General features: G+C 49.8%; 1 protein-coding gene across 6 annotated transcripts in view; it reads left to right on the forward strand.

Annotated features, from left to right (window-relative positions):
* The window catches only part of HNRNPR (heterogeneous nuclear ribonucleoprotein R), a 340,992-nt gene that overhangs the window by 236,683 nt on the left and 89,741 nt on the right, over positions 1-14,568 (forward strand). The gene's annotated exons all lie outside the window — the stretch shown is intronic.

The following is a 14,568-nucleotide window of genomic DNA, read 5'->3' on the forward strand; positions in this document are numbered from 1 at the left end:
CGTTGCAATAGTATCGTTTGGGAGACTGTGTCAAATGCGGCACTGAGGTCAAGTAACACCAGTGCCGCGGTTTGACCAGAATCCACCACAGTCCGCAAATACTCAGTCATCGAGAGTAGGGCTGTCTTGGTGCTGTGGCCAGCACGAAAACCATTCTGGGAAGAGTCCAAAATATTGACCCTCTGCAGATGTTCAGATAAGATGTTATTTACATGGGCCTCTGCGACCTTCTCGGCCCATGGAAGAAGAGAAATAGGTTGATAATTCTCTAATTTGAGAGGATCCAATGTTGATTTCTTCAAGATTGGAGTGACATAGGCCTGTTTCCATTTGATAGGGACTATGCCAGATGAAAAAGATAGGTTAATGAGATGGCGTACATGGGGCAAGCATCGGGTAGAGGATTCTCTCAGCTGTGCCGGTCTAAGTGGGCCAGCAGGGGACCCAGATTTTACCTTAGTTGCCAAGCTGTCGAATACCTCCCTGGACATGTCAGGGAGGGTCGAAAGAACTACATCGGTAGTACAGCTAGGCCTCACGGTCTCACTCAATCCGGTGGAGCTGGGGAAGGATCGGTAGATGGTCTGTATCTTTTCAAGAAAGAAGGTTGCTAAGTCTTCACAATGAGCCACCGAGCAGATTTCAGCTACTGGGGCTCTCTTGGTAGTAAGATCTTTAAGAACTTTAAAAATCAGCTTCGAGGAATTGGAGCAGGTTTTAAACTCTAGAGCGTAGTAGGCCGCACGGGCTCTACAGATGGCTCTGTGATCGATTTTAACTTTAGAAAGATACAGTACTTTCTTCTCCGCCTCGAAGGTTTTACGCCAGCACCTTTCCGCTTGTTTACAAGCTTTTTTCAAATTCAGCAAGGTACTATCGTACCAAGGGCTGGGCTCTCGGGAACGGCATTTACTCCAAGTAGCAGGAATCAGAAGATCAAGAGCCCGAGTGATCCAGTCACAAAATAGGTCATAGCCATGATCTACATCAGTAAACTGACCATGCGGATTTTCATCAAGTAATCTGTGAAAATCTACAAGCTTTAATTTTTTCCAGGGACATTTCAAGACCACTTTCTCTGAGGGTTTAAAAAGGGGGTCCTTGAGCATAAGATCAAGTTTCACAAGAAAGTGGTCAGACCAGGCTATTGGGCTGGGTCGCGACACCCTGGCTCCTATTAAATTTGTAAATATGGGGTCCAAAATATGCCCGCCCTCATTTGTAGGGTAGGTCACCATCTGGCTGAGCTGTAGTGCCTCCAGGTCTGCAAGAATGCTGCTGATGGCTGGAGTATGACGAAGGTCGAAATGGAGATTGAGGTCTACAAAGACACTAAAATTAGCAGAGCTTAACGCAAGAGCTCACCAAATCTGGGAGAGCCTTCCTGAAAGCAATATCATTTCCGGGGGGTCGATAAATCAAGAGTCCCGAAAAAGAAAAATGATGGTTAACCGTTATGCTAAAATGAGCACACTCACAGCCATCCACCTTCAAGATCTTCCAGGTACAGGGAAAGCAGGACTTTACTATTGCAGCAATACCCCCGCCCCTAGAGTTGCGATTATCGGTGTAAATAGAGTATTCCGGAGGAATAGCAAGATTCACAATAGCCGATGCTTCATCCTGTAACCATGTGTTCGAGGCATATGGGCTGCAGATGGTACATTATGAATAGATCGCCATCTGGTGTTGGGCTCGGATGATTGCGCTTTGTTTTTCTCTTGGAGAGTCTTTTGTATCTTGGTGACTCCTCCTTTGGTTGGTAGTGCGCATGGGCATCGGCTCCATCCTTAGATTGTTTTTTTCCGCCATCGGGTTCGGATGAGGATCGAGACGCTCCAGATCGACTTCGAAAAGAAGTGACTTATCGGCGCGTATTCCCTTTCCAATTCGACGGTATTGTTATCGAACGCGATTTCATTTCCATTCCGGCGCGTTTCGACTCCAACATCGAAGAAAAAACTTTGATCTACGTCGACGAACAGGAGGCCTTTCTCGACATAGTCAAGCCCGGAGTCCATGGAAAGGACTCCATTCAAGAAATGTCCAACGTGTGGTGCTAAGTTCCCACACAAGGACCTACACGAGGTGTGCAACCTCTGCCTATCGCCGGAACACGAATCCAGGGACTGCGAAGCCTGCACAGCATTCTCCTCCAAGTCGACGATTAGAAATCGTCGAACTCGAAGACACGAGGTTTCCAGAATGCAGTCGGAGGCGATCCCGGAGCTGTTCGGAGACCAGCAACTTGATGGAGAAGAGGATCATGAGGATCAGTCAGGGTCGGAAGGGGACGAGTCGGATGTCGAAGAACTCGACGTGCAACAAACCGTGAGTGACGACGTCCCCTTACCATAAAAACGACCCCGTGTGGTAATGACCCCGCCTTCGAGCCCGGTCAAACCGCAGAAAAAAGTTTCCGACGCCCCGCCTTCGGGCCCGGCAACGAAACCGAAACTGAAACATTCGGTCTCCCACCATGTCGGATCCGAGAAGAGGTTGACAACGACTTCGACGCCGAAGCTCCATGCAAGGGAAAGCTCAGCATCGAAACAGAAACATGATTCGACGTCGAAGACTCACTCGACACCGAAAAAATCGGAATCGAGCAAACACTCGGTGCCGAAAACACCGAACATTGACAATCGAAAACAAAGGCACCTTTCGGAACCGAAGGCTTCGGTACCGACACAGGAGCAGCAGACCGATCCCAAACAAAATGAACAGATAGAAGACAAATCTCTTCCTTCAAAAAAGAGAACACTGGGGACAAATACAACTCCTCCTACTTCTCCTCGACCTAAAGTCACACCCTCTTCTCCTATTCCTCACACTATGCCAAATATTCCTGCACCTTCTACACCAAGACCATCTACACCTCAGTCTGATGTAGACAGTGATACAGGGGAGGGAGAACCTCAAGGGGATGATGACACTATCCCAGATGAGGATGACCCATGGGAAAATTATAACTCGGGGTCAGATGATGACAACGACCCTGAGTTATATCCCTCAAAGCCTTCACCACCTGATAACACAGGGTTTGTACAGCTCATTAATAGGGCAGCAAAATATCATAAGGTAGATCTACATCCAGAACCTCAAATAGCGGACTTCCTATTAGAGACACTACCTAATGCACAAAGAACATCAGGCACTCTACCTATGCTGAAGGGTCTTCTCAGTCACACAGAAGAAATATTCAAAGACCCAGTGAGGGCTAGGGTGTTAAACCCAAGAATTGATAAAAAATATAAGGCGGCTCCAAAGGATCCAATATTTATAAAAGGACAGGTACCTCTGGACTCGCTTGTAGTTTCAAACGCTCGTAAAAGAGCGAACTCATTATCTACAGGAGAGGCCCCTCCACCTGATAGTCAAAATTAATAGATGCATCAGGCAAGAGAGTAGCATCTCAAGCGGCAAATAGCTGGCGTATAGCCAATACTCAGGCGCTACTTGCACGTTATGACAGGGCACATTATGATGAATTAGAAAAACTCATCACACATCTCCCCAAAGAACATTAGAAAAAGGCAGATCAGTTAATACAGGAAGGAAAAATAATAACTAATACTTCCATTAAGTGCGCCCTAGACGCAGCAGACACTGCAGCAAGAACCATCAACACCAGTGTCATGTTAAGGAGACATGCATGGCTTAGAATCTCAGGGTTCAAACAAGAAGTACAAACATCCTTATTGAACCAACCCTTTGATCAGAAAACACTTTTTGTCTCAAGCACAGATGAGACTTTAGAAAAGATGAAGAAGGATACAGAAACGTCTAAGTCAATGGGAGCATTGCAACAGCCAATACAAAGGGGTTCCTTTCGTAGATCCACCTATAGAGGAGGCTCAAAAAATACAGGAACAAATCAGCAATCCACCTCTTTCACACCCACGTCACCCAAAGGTAATTCAAGAGGTAGTTACAGAGGTAACAACAACAAGGGTAGAGGCCGCGGAAATAATAACAACCGCAACTCCTCAACCCCATAACAGTAACTTAATACAACTTCCCCCAGACCACATAACACCGGTCGGGGGACGTCTATCACAGTTCCTACCTGTCTGGGAAAACATCACATCAGACAAGTGGGTGAGACAAATTATCCAACATGGTTATTGCCTAGAACTCACAGCTACCCCACCAAACATCCCCCCCCCCCAAACAGCGTCCAATGAGTCAAGATCATCTAACATTGTTAAAAGAAGTACTAGCACTGCTACAAAAGCATGCAATAGAGAAGGTTCCAAAACATCAACAAGGAACAGGAGTATACTCTCTATACTTCCTAATCCCCAAAAAAGATGGGTCTCTAAGACCAATCTTAGACCTCAGACCTCTCAATGCATACATAAATTCGGAACATTTCCACATGGTCACGCTCCAACAGGTACTTCCTTTACTGAAGAAAGGGGACTTTCTTTCTACACTGGATCTAAAAGACGCTTACTTTCATATCCCAATTCACAAAGCCCACAGGAAATACCTAAGGTTTGTAGTGGAAGGACAACATTATCAATTCAAAGTCCTTCCGTTTGGGGTCACAACGGCACCAAGAGTGTTCACAAAATGCCTAGCTGTGGTGGCAGCACACCTAAGAAGACAACAAATACATGTCTTCCCCTACTTGGACGATTGGATAATAAAGGCCAAGTCACAAGAAGAATGTCTTCACAACACACAGAAGACGATTCAATTGCTGCACCACCTAGGGTTTACGGTGAACTACAAAAAATCACACCTGCAACCAAACAAAATTCAGCAATACCTGGGGGCTACTAATAGACACAAAGAGCCATAGCATACCCCAATCCGATCAGGATACAAACAATGGTCGTGTTAATACAAAGATTTCAACCACAACACTCACTACCAGCACGAGTGTTTATGCAGCTGTTAGGCATGATGTCCTCCTGCATACTGCTAATACCACATGCCAGACTACAAATGCGTCCACTACAGGAGTGTCTAGCGACACAGTGGAATCAGGCTCAAGGTCAGATTACAGATCTGGTGTTGGTAGACGACCGTACGCATCGCTCTCTGAAGTGGTGGAACACAACAAACATTTCCAAGGGACGGTCGTTCCTAGAACCGATTCCACAAATGATACTAACAGTGGACGCATCGCTCTCCGGATGGGGAGCGCATATGGACAAATACACAGTGCAGGGGAAGTGGAGTGTGCAGCAAAAGAAACTGCACATCAACTACTTGGAACTATTAGCAGTATTTCTAGCACTAAAAGCTTTCCAAATGCAAATAACTAACAAGGCAGTCTTGATCAGAACAGACAACATGACTGCAATGTATTATATTCGAAAACAGGGGGGGGGACACACTCTCTCCAACTATCCAAACTAGCACAGGACATTTGGAGATGGGCCATTCCTCAAAAGATCTATCTGTTAGCAGAACACCTACCAGGAGTTCAAAATCAGATAGCAGACATCCTAAGCAGAGAGTCAGAACAAGTACACGAATGGGAGCTGCACGACCAAATACTGCAGCCATTCTTCCAAAGATGGGGGCAACCAGAGATAGATCTGTTTGCCAATCATCAGAACGCAAAATGCCAAAACTTCGCATCCAGATACCCACACCACCGGTCCCAGGGCAATGCACTATGGATAAATTGGTCCAACAGATTTGCTTACGCTTTCCCCCTCTCCCACTAATTCCGTTAGTGGTTCGGAAACTGCAGCAGCACTCAATGACAATGATACTAGTGGCACCCACGTGGGCAAGACAGCCGTGGTTCACCACGCTACTACAACTCTCACAGGTGCCACATCAAAAGCTAAGATTATTACCCATGCACCTTACACAGAACCATGGAGAAATAATGCACCCAGATCCCAAACAATTGAACCTAGCGATCTGGCTCCTGAGGTCATAGAGTTTGGATATTTAGATTTACCACCATAATGTATGGAAATCATTAAACAAGCAAGACGTCCTACCACCAGAGCATGCTATGCAGCAAAATGGAAGAGGTTTGCTATACACTGTAACAGTAAGCACATCAACCCTCTGGACGCATCCACTAAACAAATCATTTGCTATTTACTACATTTGCAGCAATGTAACTTAGCATATACCTCTATCAGGGTTCATCTCGCAGCTATAGCGGCGTACCTACAAAACAGGCAACATCTTTCCCTGTTTAAAGTACGAGCAAATAAAGCTTTCATGGAGGGACTCAAAAGAGTCATTCCACCAAGACGACCACCTTCCCCAGTCTGGAATCTCAACATAGTACTTACCAGACTCATGGGACCACCATTTGAACCTATGCATAGGTGTGAAATACAATTCCTCTCATGGAAGGTGGCCTTCCTCATAGCTATCACGTCACTTAGAAGAGTAAGTGAGTTACAAGCTTTTACGATTCAAGAACCATTCATGCAGTTACACCAAAACAAAGTGGTTCTTGGAACAAACCCAAAATTCTTACCAAAAGTAATTTCTGCATTCCACATCAATCAATCAGTGGAATTACCGGTTTTCTTTCCAAAACCACAGACGGTAGCGGAAAGGGCCCTACATAAATTGGATGTCAGAAGGGCAATATTGTACTATATAGAAAGAACACAAACTTTCAGATATACAAAACCGCTATTTGTTGCGTTTTCTCCTACACATAAGGGCAATCCCATCTCTAAAGCGGGCATTGCCAGATGGATTGTAAAATGTATTCAGATATGCTACTTAAAAGCAAAGAGAACATTAACTGTTCCTCCTAGAGCTCACTCTACACGTAAACTAGGAGCATCTATGGCATTCTTGGGAAACATTCCACTAGATGACATATGCAAAGCAGCTACCTGGGTTACACCGCACACCTTCACAAAGCACTATTGTGTAGATGTGCACACAACACAACAAGCTAGAGTGGGACAAGCTGTATTAAAGACTTTATTTCAAACAGTTGCAACAGACACGGGTGACCACCGCTAGGGAGAGAACTGCTGTATAGTCTATTCATAATGTACCATATGCCTCGAACGGAACATGCTACTTACCAGTATGCATCTGTTCTTGGCATAGAGGGCTGCAGAGTGGTACATGCCCTCGCAGCCTCCCCGGAAACCTGTGTCTGTTCCAACATTATCTTATTTAGATACACTTACATGGGCATTCCTATCTGTATTCTATCATACTACTCCATCTAACCCTACTACGGCAAAACAATCGAAGGATGGAGCCGATGCCCATGCGCATTACCAACCAAAAGAGGAGTCGCCAAGATACAAGACTCCAAGAGAAAAACAAAGTGCAATCATCCGAGCCCAACACCAGATGGCGATCTATTCATAATGTACCACTCTGCAGCCCTCTATGCCAAGAACAGATGCATACTGGTAAGTAGCATATTCCTTCGGTCATTAAAAGAATGTCCGGGGCCCCCTCGGTAATAAGATCGTAGATACCGGAATGATGTTTAGCCAAGGATCTGACATTTAGACTCCAGACTAGAAGATCACGGGGAGCCTTCGCCTCTGTAGACAGAGATACCTCCGAGGAGAGACTAGCTACTGCTGAAGTAGGGGCAGATTTCTTCAGAGAGAAATGACCACAGGCACATTATAAGATCCACACAGCGGGTCGACCATTCCCAAAGTACAACGTGGAGACCAATGCCGAGTACTCAGAAGCTCCTCCCTCGAGTACCTACCTCCATTGATCTGAGACAATGCAGAGTTCCTGGCGCTAAGCGATTCCTTAGCGCTGACGGGCGCAGACGGGCAGGACTCTGGCGCGAGTACGGCGCTCCCGCTGCGCGTCGCCTCTGCGCGTCTCCATGGCAGGTTTAAGTAGGGGACTCGCCTGCACACATGAGCACTAGGATTGTATGACTAAACAACTACTGTCTGAACCACGACTTCCTAAACCACGAATGTTTTACAACGATCATTTCTAAACCACTAAATTTTGTATAACTACTTCCTAAACAACAAAACTAAATCCCTTTTATTTGCCATTTTAAACTTCATGCAATTAATATTTTTTAAACCCTCATGTTTATTCTATGTCCATCTGCGTGCACAATCGAGCACAGTAATTTGAAAGGCTGTTCTTATCTTTTAACTTCCCTAACAAGTATCAAGCACAAAGACATTAATTTTAGCATCTAAGAACAAGGTCAAACAATGAGAGAAGACTCGGATGACAAACCAAAGTCTGAAATAAATATATTAAGCATGTTGAAAAGTATTTAAAAATAAGTTTGTGTGAATATTTAATAAATCATTTTAAGTAACATTTCTTTTTTTTAAATTTAAAACCCAACAAAAGAAAGTCTTTTAAACACCGGTCGAAATTGAAAAGTCATTAAACAAATAGTCACAGATTTTGAATTCCATCATCTATTTTAAAACAGCTGACTGCAGTAATCACTAAAATGGCGGCATAACGAACTTTTAAAAGGAATGAAAAGGACTTTTAAAAACGAAGACATTAATCACATGAATAACCATATATAAACAATGTTTTAAAAATGGATTGCAGGGGGCGTGGCCAAGATGGCGGAGTAGGAGGACGTGTCTTTCCCGAGCTCCCGCTCCCGACCAGGCCCTAAGCCTCTAAACCAAGCATTTTCTCAATGCCCCGCCCCCTCGACAACCTGGGAGAGTGGGACCAGCTAGGAGAGCCTCCGGTCATCGCTGATCTGTGGTCTGGACTCTCCGCCGCCTGGAGAGCCCTGGGCGGTGGGCCCGGCCTCCGGAACCCCGAGACGCAGTAGTGGAGCGGGCCGGAGCCGAGACACGGCTGCAGGTGACGCCATGCCTGGCACTTCCGAGACCCTGGCCGGGAGCGGGGGTGAGTGAGGTCGGTGGCCCTGCAGTGGTGAGCGCCGGGGACCTGAGAGAGCAGAGCGGAGCCCCGGGGGCGGCGCCTGCCCTAGTGCCTGCCCTTCGGACACATGAGGCTGCGTCCTAGCCGGAAGGAAGCGGAGGTTGGAGCAGCGGAGTCGCGGCTTTGGTGGCAGTGGCGGGACTCGGCGCTGCAGCGGTACTTGCGGTCCACGGAGCCGCTCCTGTGACCCCAGCTGAGGAGCCCAGAGTAGCGCACCCGAGACGCGGTGCCAAGGAGGCCGGGAGAGCAGCGAGCTGGGCGGCCCCGGATATAGCAGCAACGGACCCCGCAGATTGCCCGTGGGTGGAGTGAAGCACGCCGGAGGCAGCTGGGGCCCACGGGGACGCCCGGTCCGGACGAGGGGCCTCGCCGGGGGAAGGTGGGGGTCCAATACCTCAGAACCTGAACATTGGGGGCCCCCCACAAGCGCGCAGACACCGGGGGAATAGCGGAGTCCACCGACCCACGTCACAGGCCTAGAGAGAACGGTTCACCAGCCCAGGGCCAAGAGGAAGCTGCCGCATTGGCCTGACCGGGGCGCGGATTATCCTGTGGAGGGCAGGCAGATTTGACAAGACACTGGGAGGTGACACGAAGCAGCGGCTGCTTGGGACACAGTAGTAGGGCCGCGTAGAGGACTTCTCCGGCCCGCTCATGGCTCGGACCCGTGTTGCAACACGCGCTTTGTGCGGGGAAGCAGTGGTGGTGGCTGTGGTGGCCCTGGTGACGCACGCTGGAGCTTAGAGACTGGTCCTGTAAGGAGTGCGTTGGGTGTTGAGGCGAGTCAAGCACGAACAGCAGGCCCGCAGACAGGATGGCCGGACAGAAAGGCAACAAAAGGGGTGACCGCACTCTCCCTGAGATGCTTGGCAAATCCCAAGGCAGGGGTGACAAGAATCAGACATCACCGGGGGCGGCCGGCAGCTCACAAGTGGTGTGCAGTGGAGAACCCCCGGTCACCTGATCCTTTCTAGAGTCCCTCTTTGGGACGCTGAGGGAAGACTTCCACGCCCTGAAGCAGGAAGTAGCAGGGGAGGTGTGTGAAATACGTCTGGAAGTGGATGGCCTGGGCGAGAGAGTGGCCACGGTTGAAAGCTCCACGCAGAGACAGGACCAGGAGATCACGCACCTGCAGCAGGAGGTGTTGCGCCTCAGAGATCAACACCTGGACCTTCAACTGCACAATGAGGATTTAGAGAATAGATCACGAAGGAACAACATACGGGTACGGGGAGTGCCTTCCACGGAGGAGAACGCTGGCATAGTCGAATACCTGCGGGAGCTATTCCGAGACATTCTAGGCGAGTCGGAGGACTTCCTCATTAGAATCGACAGGGCTCATAGGGTGGGTCCACCAAGGCGAGCAACAGGGCCTCCCCCGGACATCCTGGCCTTCCTCCCCGATTTTCTGCTGAAAGAACGGATCATGGCCGAGGCACGGAGGAAACAACCGGTAACGTTCCGAGGTCACCCGGTGGCCCTATATCAGGACCTCTCCACGATTACCCTTCAAAAGCGCAAAGCGTTCATAGCAACGGACTTCCTGCGGCAGCATGACACGCCCTATTCATGGGGGCATCCTTTCCGCCTCATTTTCAGATGGAATGGAGTAACGCACCAATTGAGATCCCTTCAGGACACTTGCGAAGTGTTGGGGATCACCGCGGAAGAGGAGGAATCTTCCACACCGCGGAGACGACTCACTACTGATGAGGGATGGCGGAGAGTCTCGAGGCGCAGGACATCAACTGTATCACGGAGACCGGGCTCACCCACTATCAGAGCTGGGATGGCAGATGCCATTCAAACGGTTTCCAGGGACACGGCGGCCGAAGGTGGAGTTGCACTGACCGCGTAACATGGCTCCGGGGGGAGAATGACACTGCATCACTGTTGGAGCTGGCTTGGGGAATGGTGGGGGCGGGGGGGATACTTGTGGCAGGACGTCCACTGAGGTGATTTACCGCAGACTTGTCCGGTAGGGGCAGGACTGGGACTATTATTACTAGGATTCTGGGGGGGGTTGAAGTGGATGGGGAGGGAGGGGGAGGGAGGGGGCCGAGTTTGGAAGGGGGATGGGGGAGTTGGGGACTGGGGGACGCGGGATCCGGGAGGGGGGAGTTTGGGGCAGCCCTGTCCAGTGTTTCTGCTGCGTTCACTCAGCTTCGTCAGAACTCACAGGCCTATCTGATTGATCTTTCAGTGCTTTGTGCTTCGGTCCCATCGCCGATGCAGAGTTTTTCTGATTTGGTATGGCGGGACTGAAGGTAGTGACCCTGAATGTTAAGGGGTTAAACAATCCCACGAAACGGAGGGCGATCCTCTCACTGTTGAAGAGCACTCAAGCTGACAACTGTCTAATTCAAGAAACTCACTTGCTGGCTAGTGACTGTCACAGGTTACGGTCCCGTCACTTCCCCACACAGTTCTTTTCCTCCAATACAACTAAGACGGCCGGGGTGGCTATACTAGTGTCCAAGTCCTTCAGGGGAGAGGTGTTGCACAAACTCATAGAACAGAAAGGGAGGCTCCTGGCCTACAGATTTAAACTGGGAACCCTGCAGTTTACCATAGGGACGATTTATAGCCCAAATGAGCAGCAGAACCGCTTTCTTCACTCGGCATTAGTAGACGTCACAGCTTCACCGGACAGACACATCATTCTGGGGGGGGACCTGAACATGGTATTCGACTCATCAGTGGATAGATCAGCGCAGCGTCACCCGCAGACTGGGGAGTTATCGAACGCGGTGAAAATACAGTTAGCTGACTTGGATCTTCATGATCTTTGACCTTAGATAGAGACTACTCTTACTATTCACATGCACACAAGACTTACGCAAGGTTGGATCATCTGCTGGTCACTGGTCCGGTCCGGGACATGGCCACTGCTTCTGATATGGGAGTTGTCTCTCTTTCGGATCACGCACCGGTCTCAGGGACCTTCCTTCCCCCGTCGGGCCCAGCTCAACGTGGTGTTAGGCGCCTTCGAGACACTCTCCTACACAAAAAGACAGTGGTGCAGCGCATAACAGTCGGTGAAAGACTTTCAACTGCATAACTCCAATTCTGACACCCGATTGGTGACTCAGTGGGGTGCTCTTAAGGCGGTGTTGCGGGGAGACTTCATAGCGATCTCTTCGGCAGAAAATAAAGAGGCGATTGAAGCGGGAGGAGCTCACGCAGAAAGTCAGGGAACTAGAACAGGTACATCGCCGCACTGGGGCCCCCAGGATTTGGAGACAGCTGAAGGCGGCGAGGAAACTCCTGTCGTCTTTGGACCTGGACAGGGCTGAATACGCGGCGTTACGTCTAAAACATGCCTATTATACTGGGAGGGATCGATGCGGGCGCTTACTGGCGGCCAAACTCAGGGCTGTGCACCAAAGTCGTCAAATTAAAGAGTTTGCGGCGGGGGCGAGGCAGCTGGTCACCGGTGACGCTGAAATAGCTAATGCCTTCCGCCAATTCTACTCTGAGTTGTAGGCGGAGGGGGACGCGCGGATGGAAGAGACCGACGTCTATCTGGACTCGGTGACTCTCTCGTCCCTGGCCCCAACACAAGCCGACTACCTAGAGCGCGAGATACGGATCGAGGAGGTTGTGGCGGCTATTTCTAGACTTAAGCACGGGAAGGCCCCTGGCCCAGATGGCTACACCACCCTTTTTTACAGAACGTTTTGCTCAACTTTGGCGCCTATTTCGACCAAGCTGTTTAACTCTTTCACTAGCCCCGGTGCTATCCCGCCGGATCTCCTACAGGCCACGGTGACGGTCATACCCAAGCCCGGGAGGGACAGGGCTCAGTGTAGCTCGTACCGGCCGATCTCCCTCTTAAATGTTGGTCTCAAAATCTATACAGGGCTCCTCGCTGCGAGACTGGCGCAGTTCCTCCCCGGTTTGATTGAACCGGACCAGTCCGGCTTTGTGCCTGGGAGACAGACTGTAGATAATACTAAAAGAATAGTGCACATCTTGGAAAAGGCCTCGCGGGTCCCGGGGGAAAGGATGTTACTGTCGGTCGACGCCGAAAAAGCGTTCGATCGAGTGCACTGGCCATATCTGGAGCGGGTGATGGCACGTATGGGCATAGGGGAGAAATTTAGATGCATGGTGTTTAACTGCTACAAGTTTCCATCGGCGGCGGTGCAAGTCAACGGCTGCGGCTCGAAACCTTTCACTATTGAGCGTGGCACGAGACAGGGGTGCCCACTGTCCCCTCTCCTTTTTGCTCTATACATGGAGCCCTTTGCCCAAAGAGTGCGACAGAATCCGGACGCGACCGGTGTGCGAATGGGAGGTTATCCTCACACGGTTAGCCTCTATGCCGACGATGTGATTTTTACGTTGGAAGACCCGAGGCGGGCTTTACCCGCATGTATGGACGAACTCGAGGCTTTCGCGGGAGTAGCCGGCTTTAAAATGAATGTGGGGAAGTCTACTGCACTAGATGTTTCCCTGTCGCCTGCGACGAGGCAGGACTTACAGGAGCGTTTTCCTCTGCGTTGGTCACGGCGCCATGTACAGTACTTGGGTATCTTGTTGGCGCCCACGTTGCAGACGATGGTTACGGCTAATTACGAGGCACTTTGCAAGAAAGTAAAAGAGGAACTGGGGAGATGGAGCCAGGGGATGATATCCTGGCTCGGCAGGGTGGCGGCAATCAAGATGACAGTCTTACCCCAGATTCTGTACTTATTCCGTGCACTGCCGCTACAGCCCCCTAGGGGATGGATACGGCAGATGCAGATGGAGGTGTCCCGCTTTGTTTGGCAAGGCCATAAACCCCGGATGAGGCGGGCTTTGACAACTTTAGCGCCGAAGTCTGGGGGACTGGGTGTCCCAGACCTTCACAAGTATTTCCAGGCGTCACAACTACGGTACCTGGTGGAATGGAGCAGGTGGGAGTCAGATAAACACTGGCTATTCCAGGATCAGGCGGTAGCGGGGTGGCCCCTGCAAGAAATTCAGTTTCTACGCAGACCACACCGCCCCCCGAACCTTTACGCATCGTACGTCACGAGGGTACCGCTGAGAATATGGGATGCCACCAACAGGCCCTTTGATCTCACCACGTTCCCTTCTCCGTTCACGCCTATTGTGGACAACCCAGACTTTGCACCGGGGATGGAACCGGGTGCCTTCGCGCATTGGAGGGCGAGGGGATGTAGTGCGCTTTTTCACCTATACGGTGAGGAAGGGATTCTTCCCTTTGAGAGCTTTAAAGAAAGTTACCAGATGTCCGAAGCAAATAGAATGAGATATTGGCAGGTCTGATACCAGTATGCATCTGTTCTTTGCATGTAGGGCTGCTGACATTCATATCGCCCACCCACCTCCCCGGTGCCTGTCGCAGCTGCAGCATTCACTCTTTGCATGGACATCTCTTACTGTACTATACTCCATCTCTGCCACAATGGCGAAAAATCTGAGGATGGAGAGGATGCCCATGCGCACTGTAGTCCGAGGGAGGAGCCACCTATCTCGTAATACTTCGAAGACTGTTCCAGGACAACAATATGCAATCATCCGGACCCAACACTAGGCGGCGATCTATGCATAGATATGAATGTCACTAGCCCTACATGCCAAGAACAGATGCATACTTGTAAGTAGCATATTCCTTCTTCACTGCCCATTTTCTCCCCTGCTGTTGGGCCCCTTTGTCCCCTGCCCCAACTCTCCCCTACGTTGGGCCCC

This window comes from Lissotriton vulgaris, chromosome 2_1 (assembly GCF_964263255.1).
Source record: "Lissotriton vulgaris chromosome 2_1, aLisVul1.2, whole genome shotgun sequence".
Lineage (NCBI taxonomy): Eukaryota > Metazoa > Chordata > Amphibia > Caudata > Salamandridae > Lissotriton > Lissotriton vulgaris.